The sequence below is a fragment of the Siphateles boraxobius genome, unplaced genomic scaffold (genome assembly GCF_051911475.1).
Source record: "Siphateles boraxobius isolate OS27281-9 unplaced genomic scaffold, OSU_SipBor_1 23, whole genome shotgun sequence".
NCBI lineage: Eukaryota > Metazoa > Chordata > Actinopteri > Cypriniformes > Leuciscidae > Siphateles > Siphateles boraxobius.
Genome location: NW_027508844.1, coordinates 754,746 through 766,872, shown reverse-complemented (window position 1 = coordinate 766,872; position 12,127 = coordinate 754,746). Strand labels below are relative to the sequence as shown.

The 12,127-nt window shown below is 47.3% G+C and overlaps 5 non-coding genes across 5 annotated transcripts; all 5 read right to left on the bottom strand.

Annotated features, from left to right (window-relative positions):
• Positions 1-868: 868 nt before the first annotated feature.
• trnav-aac (transfer RNA valine (anticodon AAC)) lies at positions 869-941 on the bottom strand. The gene has a single exon. It is a non-coding gene; the product is annotated as a tRNA-Val (tRNA).
• A 3,844-nt stretch (positions 942-4,785) lies between these two features.
• trnav-cac (transfer RNA valine (anticodon CAC)) lies at positions 4,786-4,858 on the bottom strand. The gene has a single exon. It is a non-coding gene; the product is annotated as a tRNA-Val (tRNA).
• A 123-nt stretch (positions 4,859-4,981) lies between these two features.
• trnav-aac (transfer RNA valine (anticodon AAC)) lies at positions 4,982-5,054 on the bottom strand. The gene has a single exon. It is a non-coding gene; the product is annotated as a tRNA-Val (tRNA).
• Positions 5,055-6,586: 1,532 nt separating this feature from the next.
• Positions 6,587-6,659, bottom strand: trnav-cac (transfer RNA valine (anticodon CAC)). The gene has a single exon. It is a non-coding gene; the product is annotated as a tRNA-Val (tRNA).
• A 734-nt stretch (positions 6,660-7,393) lies between these two features.
• On the bottom strand, positions 7,394-7,466 carry trnav-cac (transfer RNA valine (anticodon CAC)). Its single transcript has one exon. It is a non-coding gene; the product is annotated as a tRNA-Val (tRNA).
• Positions 7,467-12,127: the final 4,661 nt, after the last annotated feature.

Sequence of the window (12,127 nt, the reverse complement as noted above, 5' to 3'; positions counted from 1 at the left end):
GATGGCCTCCACCTGTCTCAAAAGTAAGGGTTTTGTAGCGAATTGCAGCATTTATATTTAACATGCCTCCACTTGTTTCCACCCAGTTTTGAACTGAGGACCTGTCGCGTGTAAAGCGAACGTGATATCATGGCATGTGCTTTTTAGAAGATGGCTCCTTCCCATAATCTGCTCTGCAAGCAGTGTGACAGTCTGTGAATTCCACAAACAACAGAACAGATGTCATTCGGCATGGCAGTCTGCCTACAGCTCCTTGGTACGATGGCCTTCACCTGTCTCAAAAGCATGGGTTTTGTAGCGAATTGGAGCAGTAAATTTAAAATGCCTCCACTTGTTTTCCGCCCAGTTTTGAACTGAGGACCTTTCGCGTGTAAAGCAAACGTCATAACCACTACATTATGGAAACTTGATTTGGACGTCAGTCCCACCGCTTCTAGGGTACGCTTGTTCAAAAGCGACTGAAACTATAGACTGCCCAGTGTTTTTAACATGGCAAAAAGCTGCTAATTTTGTTGGCAGACTGAACATCTTATATTACTGTACAGGAAACCTCAATGGTCATTTGTTTTATTTTTGTCCTTTTCTAAGAGATTAAACCACAAACATCCCTGCAAGTGTACTGACCTGCTCAACAGAAAATCGCATACGAAATTTTTGCAAAAACCACCCACAGTTTCCGCCCAGTTTCGAATTGGGGACCTTTCGCGTGTGAGGCGAACGTGATAACCACTACACTACTGAAACACGTCTTCAGGTTGCAGACATAAATCTTTAGGTGCACGCTTATTAAAAAGCATATAAAGGAAATGATCGCTGCACCCACCTAGCGTGGCAAACAGTTTTTCATTTTCTGTCAGAATCCAACCACTGTTTCTGCTCGGTTTCGAACCGAGGACCTTTCTCGTGTTAGGCGAACGTGATGACCACTACACTACAGAAACCTATTGATGAGGCACATGTGCTTTTCAGAAGATGGCTCCTCCCCATTTGGTGGTTCTAGATCGGTTCCAAATATGTGTTTCAGCAAAACGGTTCGAAGGAAACGCCCGATCGGCCCGAAACTGACGTATGCGTCCCGTCACGGGCCCCTGGGACGGGTTCTAGAGTTCCGCGTCCCTCTGACATTTTTTCGCGCTAATTGGCCACCAACAGCCCCATGGAATAAGTTGCACGTGGGACGTCAAATAAACAGGGGCCAAAAGGGGTCGAAAGGTCGCAGCGGCCCCAAATTCGGCACGGCGGTAGTCCGGGGGCCCCCGGTTCTAGATCACGGGTTTGGTGGTTCTAGATCGGTTCTAAGTATGTGTTTCAGCAAAACGGTTAGAAGGAAACGCCCGATCGGCCCGAAACTGACGTATGCGTCCCGTCACGGGCCCCTGGGACGGGTTCTAGAGTTCCGCGTCCCTCTGACCTTTTTTCGCGCTATTTGGCCACCAACAGCCCCATGGAATAAGTTGCACGTGGGACGTCAAAAAAACAGGGGCCAAAAGGGGTCGAAAGGTCGCAGCGGCCCCAAACTCGACGCGGTGGGTGTTCGGGGGCCCCCGGTTCTAGATCCCGGGTTTGGTGGTTCTAGATCGGTTCCGAGTGTGTTTTCAGTTTAACCCTTCAAGAGGGAATTCCAGTCTATGAGCTGACTATGAGTGCAAGTGGCCTTTGAAGAGAAACTTGAACAAATGTGGAAAAAAAATTAGCCCTGAGTTCTAGAGACTCGTCCTCCTGATATGTCGTTCGGGGGCCCGGCACGCAGTGTTTTGGGCCCGTGGGACCTCCGGGGGCCGAACAGGGGCCACTGACACGTGTGACTTATCCCATTCATTTTCACAGGTGTTTGGTGGACGTGTGACAGAAAGGTCCGATCGGCCCGAAACTGACGTATGCGTCCCGTCACGGGCCCCTGGGACGGGTTCTAGAGTTCCGCGTCCCTTTGACCTTTTTTCGCGCTAATTGGCCACCAACAGCCCCATGGAATAAGTTGCACGTGGGACGTCAAATAAACAGGGGCCAAAAGGGGTCGAAAGGTCGCAGTGGCCCCAAATTCGGCACGGCGGTAGTCCGGGGGCCCCCGGTTCTAGATCACGGGTTTGGTGGTTCTAGATCGGTTCTAAGTATGTGTTTCAGCAAAACGGTTCGAAGGAAACGCCCGATCGGCCCGAAACTGACATATGCGTCCCTTCACGGGCCCCGGGGACGGGTTCTAGAGTTCCGTGCCCAAAGCTGCTCGTTTGGCCGAAAAAAGCCCCCCTTGACCTGGAAGCGCCTGTGAAGTTTAAACTGAATAAGTTGCACGTGGGAGGGCGGAAATACAGGGGTCGAAAGGTCGCACCGCCTCCAAATTCGCCGCCCTGGTAGTCGAGGGGCCCCCGGTTCTAGATCGCGGATCGCAGGGTTCTAGATCGGTTCCATGTGTATCATTTTTTTGTGCAAAAATCTCCTCACTTTTGGGCATATGTCTTTCTGTGTGTGCAAGAGGGCTGCCATTAATTGGACCATGTGCTCGGTGAAGGGTGGACAGAAAGGTCCGATCGGCCCGAAACTGACGTATGCGTCTCGTCACGGGCCCCTGGGACGGGTTCTAGAGTTCCGCGTCCCTCTGAACTTTTTTCACGCTAATTGGCCACCAACAGCCCCATGGAATAAGTTGCACGTGGGACGTCAAAAAAACAGGGGCCAAAAGGGGTCGAAAGGTCGCAGCGGCCCCAAATTCGGCACGGCGGTGGTCCGGGGCCCCCGGTTCTAGATCACGGGTTTGGTGGTTCTAGATCGGTTCCAAGTATGTGTTTCAGCCAAACGCTTTGAAGGAAACGCCCGATCGGCCCGAAACCGACAAGCGGGTCTCGTCACGGGCCCCGGGGACGGGTTCTAGAGTTCCGCGTCCCTCTGACCTTTTTTCGCGCTAATTGGCCACCAACAGCCCCATTGAATAAGTTGCACGTGGGACGTCAAATAAACAGTCGCCCTAATGGGTCAAAAGGTCGCAGGACCTCGAGATTGGTCAAGGACGACCACCACGGGCCCCCGAAACGGGCCCCAGAGTATCGTGGCTCTAGATGCTTCCTGAGCCTAGTAGGCCGTCTAATCCTAACTGCTGAATTAACCCTTGCAGACACATGCTCCCATAGAGATCAATGGGAGACAGAGAGGTGCATAAAAAATAGCTAAAAATAAACTTGGCATGTCTCGACCTAGCCCGCTCTGTCTGTCGCAGAGGGCCACGTGACGCAACTTAGTGTAGAGTTTGGGGCCCCCCGGACCCCCGGGGGCCGCGCGGGAGCCACTGACACGTGCAACTTATCCCATTCATTTTCATAGGCGCTTGGTGACATCCCCACGCAACGGTCCCAATAGCCCCGAATGGCTCCGATTTGAAATCTGTGGCCCCTCAGGGTCCCCTCAGACGGTCCGCAAAGACTGGGGTCCGTAGTACCCCGTTAAGTGCGTTACAGTCAAAAACAGCATCCCATCTGTAACCTATTTGACGGGTGCCTTAAATGCTGTCCGTGGACAGTCCATTTTTTAGGCTAATTATGCATAATTATTAGCTTTAATGTACATCAGTGTGTTGTATTGTGTCCCCTGTGTGGTGTATAGTAGGTTTCACCTCATAAAACCACTGTAATTATGAAATATGACCTGTTAATGCATTGACCACGGACAGCCTATTTGGACCCCGTCAAATAAGTTGCAGGTGGGACTTCACCACATGTGATGAAATCGCCTAATCATTACGGGGATTCACCCGCTGAAAATGTCTAAGTTAAAAACAGCATCCCACCTGTAGCTTATTCGACAGGGTCCAAATAGGCTGTTCATGGACAGTCCATATTTAGGCTAATTATGCATAATTAATAGCTTTAATGTACATCAGTGTGCTGTAGTGTGTCCCCAGTGTGGTTTACAGTAGGTTTGACCACATAAAACCATTGTAATTATGAGATATGACCTATTAATGCATTGACCACGGACAGCCTATTTGGACCCCGTCAAATAAGTTACAGATGGGCCCTTACTTTGCCCACCTGTAACTTATTTGACAGGGTCCAAATAGGCTGTCTGTGGACAGTCCATTTTTAGGCTACAGTGGGCCCTTAATTTGCCCACCTGTAACTTATTTGACAGGGTCCAAATAGGCTGTTCGTGGACAGTCCATTTTTAGGCTAATTATGCATAATTGATAGCTTTGATGTACATCAGTGTGTTGTATTGTGGCCCCTGTCTAGTGTACATTAGTTTTTACCTAATAAAACCATTGTAATTATGGTTTTAATTACAATGGTTTTTATGGTTTTAATTACAATGGCCGACGGCGCCGGGAACCGACCTTAGTTGGAGGTCCACTAACCTCCAACCACGGACTACCTTTTAAGCTGTCCGCGGACCCCTTCCCTAACCCGGTGGCCTAAAGGGCGTAATGGTTTTGTAGCGAATTGCATCATTTATATTTAACATGCCTCCACTTGTTTCCACCCAGTTTTGAACTGAGGACCTGTCGCGTGTAAAGCGAACGTGATAACCACTACACTACGGAAACTTGATTTGGACGCCAGTCCCACCTCTTCTAGGGTACGCTTGTTCAAAAGCGACTGAAACTATAGACTGCCCAGTGTTTTAAACATGGCAAAAAGCTGCTAATTTTGTTGGTAGACCAAACATTTTTTATTACTGTACAGGAAACCTCAACGGTCATTTGTTTTATTTTTGACAGAAAATGTGCCTGCATCCCTGCAAGTGTACTGACCTGCTCAACAGAAAATCGCGTATGAAATTTTTGCAAAAACCACCCACAGTTTCCGCCCAGTTTTGAACTGGGGACCTTTCGCGTGTGAGGCGAACGTGATAACCACTACACTACGGAAACACGTCTTCAAGTTGCAGATATAAATCTTTAGGTGCACGCTTATTAAAAAGCATATAAAGGAAATGATCGCTGCACCCACCTAAAGTGGCAAACAGTTTAAATTTTCTGTCAGAATCCAACCACTGTTTCTGCTCGGTTTCGAACCGAGGACCTTTCGCGTGTTAGGCGAACGTGATGAACACTACACTACAGAAACCTACTGATGGAGAATGTGCTTTTTAGATAAAACCATTGTAATTATGAAATATGACCTATTAATGCATTGACCACGGACAGCCTATTCGGACCCCGTCAAAAAAGTTACAGGTGGGCCCTTACTTTGCCCACTTGTAACTTATTTGACAGAGTCCCTGTAAGCTGTCCATGGACATGCCATTTTAAGTCTAATAATGCATAGTTCTTCTGATGGGACACATAGGCCATTGGTGGCCACACAGGCGGTCAGTGGGATGAATAGGCCGTTCGTGGTCACATAGGTGCACAGTGGGATGAATAGGCTGTTCGTGGTCACACAGGCGGTTAGGGGGATGAATAGGCTGTCCGTGGTCACGGGGCGGGGCCACGGGCCGTCACTTAGATTGGCCGTGGACAGACGGGCCGTTCGTGGTCAAACAGGCCGTCAGTGGGACGAATAGGTTGTCCGTGGTCACTGGGCGGGGCCACGGGCCGTCACTTAGATTGGCCGTGGACGGACGGGCCGTTCGTGGATACATAGGCTGTCGGTGGGACGAATAGGCTGTCCGTTGTCACTGGGCGGTCGGTGGGATGAATAGGCCGTTCGTGGTCACATAGGTGGTCGGTGGGATGAATAGGCTGTTCGTGGTCACACAGGCGGTTAGGGGGACGAATAGGCTGTTCGTGTCAGTGGGCGGGGCCAGGGGCCGTCACCCGGGTTGGCCGTGGGTGAAAAGGCCGTTCGTGGTCACACAGGCAGTCAGTGGGACGAATAGGCTGTTCGTGTCAGTGGGCATGGCCAGGGGGCTGTTCGCAGGTCACAGGTGGGACGGACGGGCGCTCCGTGGTCGGTAGGTGCGGTCAGGGAATTTCGCGAAAGGGCGTTCAGGGCGATGCGCATGCGCTCCGTGGACGCCCGCCCGCAACCTTTTCGGCGCGCGTCGAATCGACTGAGGGCGGTCGGCGAGTCACCCCCTGTGGCCGACGGCCGTATCGCGAGCGAGGGGGCCAGATTTCGTCGGGCTCCCGCGGGGCCCCCCCCCGGCGGCCCGGCGCCGTCGGCCGGTTCCCGAAAAATCACCTAGGGGGCGTCGCGCAGGGGTCCACTAACCTCCTACCACGGACTACCTTTTAAGCTGTCCGCGGACCCCTTCCCTAACCTGGTGGCCTAAAGGGCGTAAGGGTTTTGTAGCGAATTGCATCATTTATATTTAACATGCCTCCACTTGTTTCCACCCAGTTTTGAACTGAGGACCTGTCGCGTGTAAAGCGAACGTGATAACCACTACACTACGGAAACTTGATTTGGACGCCAGTCCCACCTCTTCTAGGGTACGCTTGCTCAAAAGCGACTGAAACTATAGACTGCCCAGTGTTTTAAACATGGCAAAAAGCTGCTAATTTTGTTGGTAGACCAAACATTTTTTATTACTGTACAGGAAACCTCAACGGTCATTTGTTTTATTTTTGACAGAAAATGTGCCTGCATCCCTGCAAGTGTACTGACCTGCTCAACAGAAAATCGCATATGAAATTTTTGCAAAAACCACCCACAGTTTCCGCCCAGTTTTGAACTGGGGACCTTTCGCGTGTGAGGCGAACGTGATAACCACTACACTACGGAAACACGTCTTCAAGTTGCAGATATAAATCTTTAGGTGCACGCTTATTAAAAAGCATATAAAGGAAATGATTGCTGCACCCACCTAGAGTGGCAAACAGTTTAAATTTTCTGTCAGAATCCAACCACTGTTTCTGCTCGGTTTCGAACCGAGGACTTTTCGCGTGTTAGGCGAACGTGATGAACACTACACTACAGAAACCTACTGATGGAGAATGTGCTTTTTAGAAGATCGCTCCTTCCCATAATCTGCTCTGCAAGCAGTGTGACAGTTTGTAAATTCCACAAACAACAGAACAGAGGTTATTCGGCATGGCAATCTGCCTACAGCTCCTTGGTACGATGGCCTTCACCTGTCTCAAAAGTAAGGGTTTTGTAGCGAATTGCAGCATTTATATTTAACATGCCTCCACTTGTTTCCACCCAGTTTTGAACTGAGGACCTGTCGCGTGTAAAGCGAACGTGATAACCACTACACTACGGAAACTTGATTTGGACGTCAGTCCCACCTCTTCTAGGATACGCTTGTTCAAAAGCGACTGAAACTATAGACTGCCCAGTGTTTTAAACATGGCAAAAAGCTGCTAATTTTGTTGGCAGACCAAACATTTTTTATTACTGTACAGGAAACCTCAACGGTCATTTGTTTTATTTTGACAGAAAATGTGCCTGCATCCCTGCAAGTGTACTGACCTGCTCAACAGAAAATCGCATATGAAATTTTTGCAAAAACCACCCACAGTTTCCACCCAGTTTCGAACTGGGGACCTTTCGCGTGTGAGGCGAATGTGATAACCACTACACCACGGAAACACGTCTTCAGGTGGCAGACATAAATCTTTAGGTGCACGCTTATAAAAAAGCACATAAAGGAAATGATCGCTGCACCCACCTAGAGTGGCAAACAGTTTACATTTTCTGTCGGAATCCAACCACTGTATCTGCTCGGTTTCGAACCGAGGACCTTTCACGTGTTAGGCAAACGTGATGACCACTACACTACAGAAACCTATTGATGAGGCGCATGTGCTTTTTAGAAGATGGCTCTGTTCCCATAATCTGCTCTGCAAGCAGTGTGACAGGTTGTAAATTCCACAAACAACAGAACAGAGGTCATTCGGCATGGCAGTCTGCCTACAGCTCCTTGGTACGATGATAAAAAATCTGATAAAAAATCACAAAGCCCATAATAAGAGCAACAAAAGAGATGAGAAACGGGGAAAAGAACAAGAGGTATTACATTTATTTAAAGAAAAGGGAGCACAATTGATAAAAGAACTTAGAAAGAGAGTAGGGAAAAAAGAAAGCATAATAGAGACCCCAACCCCATATGCACCATCCTATGACTTGACTGGTAAACAGCTCCCACTAGTGACTGGAACAGTGGCTATAAAAGGCAAAGTGAATTTTGAAAATGAGAAGGAAGAAGAAATAAAGGTGAATCAGGACTGTAGAGGAGCAGACATGAGTGACCCTCTAATTTTATCAAGATGGGATGCTGTGAGCCGTGAGGGGAGTCAGGGAAGTGCCTTAGACCTCAAACACCTGATTGACGCTCATGGAAGCCCTGCATTGTCTAACCCGTATTTCCATGCAAGTCAAGCTTTGCAGGAACTCAGAGGAAAGACGGGGAAGAAGGTGGAGGTTGACAGACAACGAGCCAGACTTGACCGGGAAGAAATAGAACGAGATATACGGATAACTAAAGAACAGATCGACCAAGAAGTTGAAGCCATGCGAAGACTCCTAAGAGACTCCATAGAAAGGGACCAACAGAGACTTCGGGAACATCAAAGACGAAGATCTAATTCAGCCAGCCCACACAGGGAATACAAGCACGTGTCTGGAACCCTCCTTTTAGAAGAAGCACCCCCAAGCGAACCACACTGGAGGAGAGGAGACAATTTGAGAGAGATACCAGCACGCAAACTGAGTCCATATAAAGATGAAGAGGAACAACTGGAAGAAGATCCCTTACAATGCCCCATCCTGATCAAAGGACATCAAGGACAGTACGTGCCATGGGCAGGACAAGATCTGGAGGGACTGATAGCCCGCCTCCCTGACCTACATGAAGGGGCTGGCAAATGGATCAGACTGCTGGAAGAAGAGACAATGGGAAAGATACTAGCCATTGGAGATGTCAAGGCCCTGCTGGCAAAGAGCGTTGGAGGTGCAAAGACTAATGAAATCCTTAAAGCCTCTGGACTTGGAGCTGCAGTCAATTCGACCAGGATGGATGCCACACCATTGGACAGGCATAGAGCTGCACTATGGCGGGCTCTTCGAGAACATTATCAAACTCAGATGTATCCGAAGATGCTGAAAGGGGAACCAATAGGAGATGAGGAAAATCCAGTCACCTATGTTCAAAGACAGTCAAGAAAGTGGAAGCAAGAGCTGGAGAGATACCCTGAACGGGATCCAGTAATAACAGCACTGTTCAGATCCTCCATAATTGACGCCATGCCTCCCTCTGTAAAAGCCAAGCTGGAGGATGTGGTCGGGTTGGCCTCAAAGACATCAAAGGAGTTCAGTGACCATGTGGCTCACGCAGTGGAACAGTACAGGAAGAATAAACTAAAGCTGAAGAATCAAGAAAGAGATTTTCAAAGAAAATTGACTCAGCTACAACTGGATGAACTGATTAACAAGAAGAAGAAAGTACAGGCTGCAGTAAAGGAAGTTGAAGATCAGTCTGCAGTGATGGCTGCTGTGAACATACCAAGTCAAGCGCCACAAGTCATACAGCAAGCTCCAGTCAACATGGGTCAGAATGTGCCAGTCAACGTGGGAAAACCCATAACAACCGAATGCACCTATCGTGATCTATCTTCCTGAACAACAAGACAACAGAAACAGAGCAATGTCAGCACCAGGAAGGGGAAGAGGAAGAGGAAGAGGAAGGACATACAGCAACCAACAGAGGAACATGGATAAACCTGGACACACCAAGAGAAATTGCCCAGTGAACCCATGGCCACAAGATGAGATGCAAGGCCAGATGCAACAACCTTGGCAGCAGAGATCCTTGAATCAGCAACACCAAGTATCAGGGCCAGTCAACCCATGGCGTGGCCCAGACCAAGGTTACTAGGGGTGCCCAGAGAATCCTACGGGGAGGAGTCAGCTGCCAATGCTGACCAAGAACCTATGCTGCGGGTTAAAATAGAGGACAAGATAATACCCATTATGCTTGACACAGGGGCAACATTCACATGGTTGAGCCAAAATTATGCCTCTCACCTACCCAGGTCTGGAAAATACGTCAACACAGTGGGATTTTCGGGACTGACACAGCTAATTCCAATGACAGCCCCTGTCAGCATAAAAGTCAAAGACTCTGAAATAAAGATTCCAATACTAGTGTCTGACCAAACGCCAGTCAACTTGTTGGGTAGGGATGCTATATGCAAATTGAACTTACAGATATGGTGCTCTCCTGAAGGGATATATATATATAAAAAATACAGGTATAAAACAGATGTTAGTAATGGGTGGAGCTGAGCAACAAGAACAATAGACAAAAATATTTTGGATAGGGAATATAGATTGGGTAGTAGGGGACACACTTGAAAAATGGGGAAGATACAGTATATAAAAGAGCAACTTCAGAAACCAGTTTCCCCAGAAACCGAATTCCATTGTACAATGAGATATGATCCCCTTAGAGATCCAAAAATGGAAAAAGAGTGGTTAGGAGGAACTAAAGGACAGACTGTGTGTCTGACTTCAAATTACATAATTGTAGGACCAGAGGGAGCAGCGTTACAAATTGAACACTGTGAGTTCACTAATACTTGGTTTAGAGTAGATGATTCAGTACCACATGTTACATTATTTATAAATGAGGGGAGTCAAGCACAAGATCTAGGCCCAATGATGTTAAAGGTAGAAGGAAAGCTTTGGTAAGCCACTGATAACCCTTTCATTTTTCAAACAAAATATATGACATATCTCAAAATCATCTGCACAACCAAAATGGTAGGGATTCCAAAATTGATAGTTGAGACAGTAGAGAAAAGCGAACTGAAGTCTAGAATGGACGAACTTATCTCAGAGATGGCGATTTACCACAACAAATCAAGCTAATTTTGTCCCGCTGGAGGGGGAAGGAACACCTAGTGAGTGTGTTTCTGTCTCTCTAGCTTTTACTCGTCTGAGACCAGATTTGGAATCAACACCAATTGTTGATCCAGACGTAGATTATTTTGTGGATGGCTCATGTTTTAGAGACCACTTAGGTAACCATGCTGGCTTTGCTGTTGTACAAAAAGATGGAGACAATTTTACCCCTGTGATAAGTCAACATTGTGAGCAACCTTGCTCAGCACAATTGGCTAAACTAAAAAGACCTTACTGAAGCTTGCATATTGGCTAAAAACAAAGCAGCCAACATTTATACTGATTCTGCATATTTTACCCCTGTGATAAGTCAACATTGTGAGCAACCTTGCTCAGCACAATTGGCTAAACTAAAAGCACTAACTGAAGCTTGCATATTGGCTAAAAACAAAGCAGCCAACATTTATTCTGATTCTGCATATGCCCACGGCGTATGTCACTTATTTGGTGCGATGTGGAAGCAAAGAGGATTTAAAAAGAGTGATGGAACCCCAATTCAACATGGAGACCAAATTACTAAATTGATTACAGCTCTGATGTTTCCTACAAAATTGGCCATAATTAAATGCCAGGCCCATAAGAAAGAAAATGACTTTGTCATCAAAGGCAACATTGCAGCTGATATGCATGGAAAACAAGCCTCTGGATGCCAATTAGCTGTAATGGCACCCTAAGTCCTGATCCAGCCTCTCCCCACAGTAGAAAGTATTGCCCAAATGCAGTCCAGAGCAACACCACCTGAAATATATTTATGGCAGCAAAGGGGGGCGACAAGAGATGCAAACAACATATGGAGATCACATGAAGGCCACATGATAGCCCCCACCCCATTGTAAGAGTAAAAAGATACATGTTGGTTATCATAGACAGGTTACAGCCAAGAGGGATACCACATGAGTTTAAAGCTAGAGACAAGGCAGCAGCAGGACTTGAATCAATATTTGTATGGATAACGCCAAATACGAATATGGAATGGATTAATTACATATATTACAATCAGCATATATTATAATACAGATCAAGCACTTGTTGCCTTAGGTCACCAACTTAAATACACTAGCAGAATGACATGGCAAAACATACAAGCCCTGAACTGGTTACTGGCAGAAAAAGGATGTCTAAGTATGTCTCATGTTTGGATCTGATTGTTGTACCTTCATCCCAAATAACACAGTCCCAGATGGATCATTTACTAAGGCTGTGAAGAAGTTGAAGGCCCTAAGACAAGAGGTTTCTGCGAATACGGAGAGAGACAGAAATTTGGGATACTGGTTTGATTCCATATTTGGATCATGGAAAGAATGGCTTATTGAAGTGAAAGTGAAAGTTGACACGTGATGGCCAAGTAT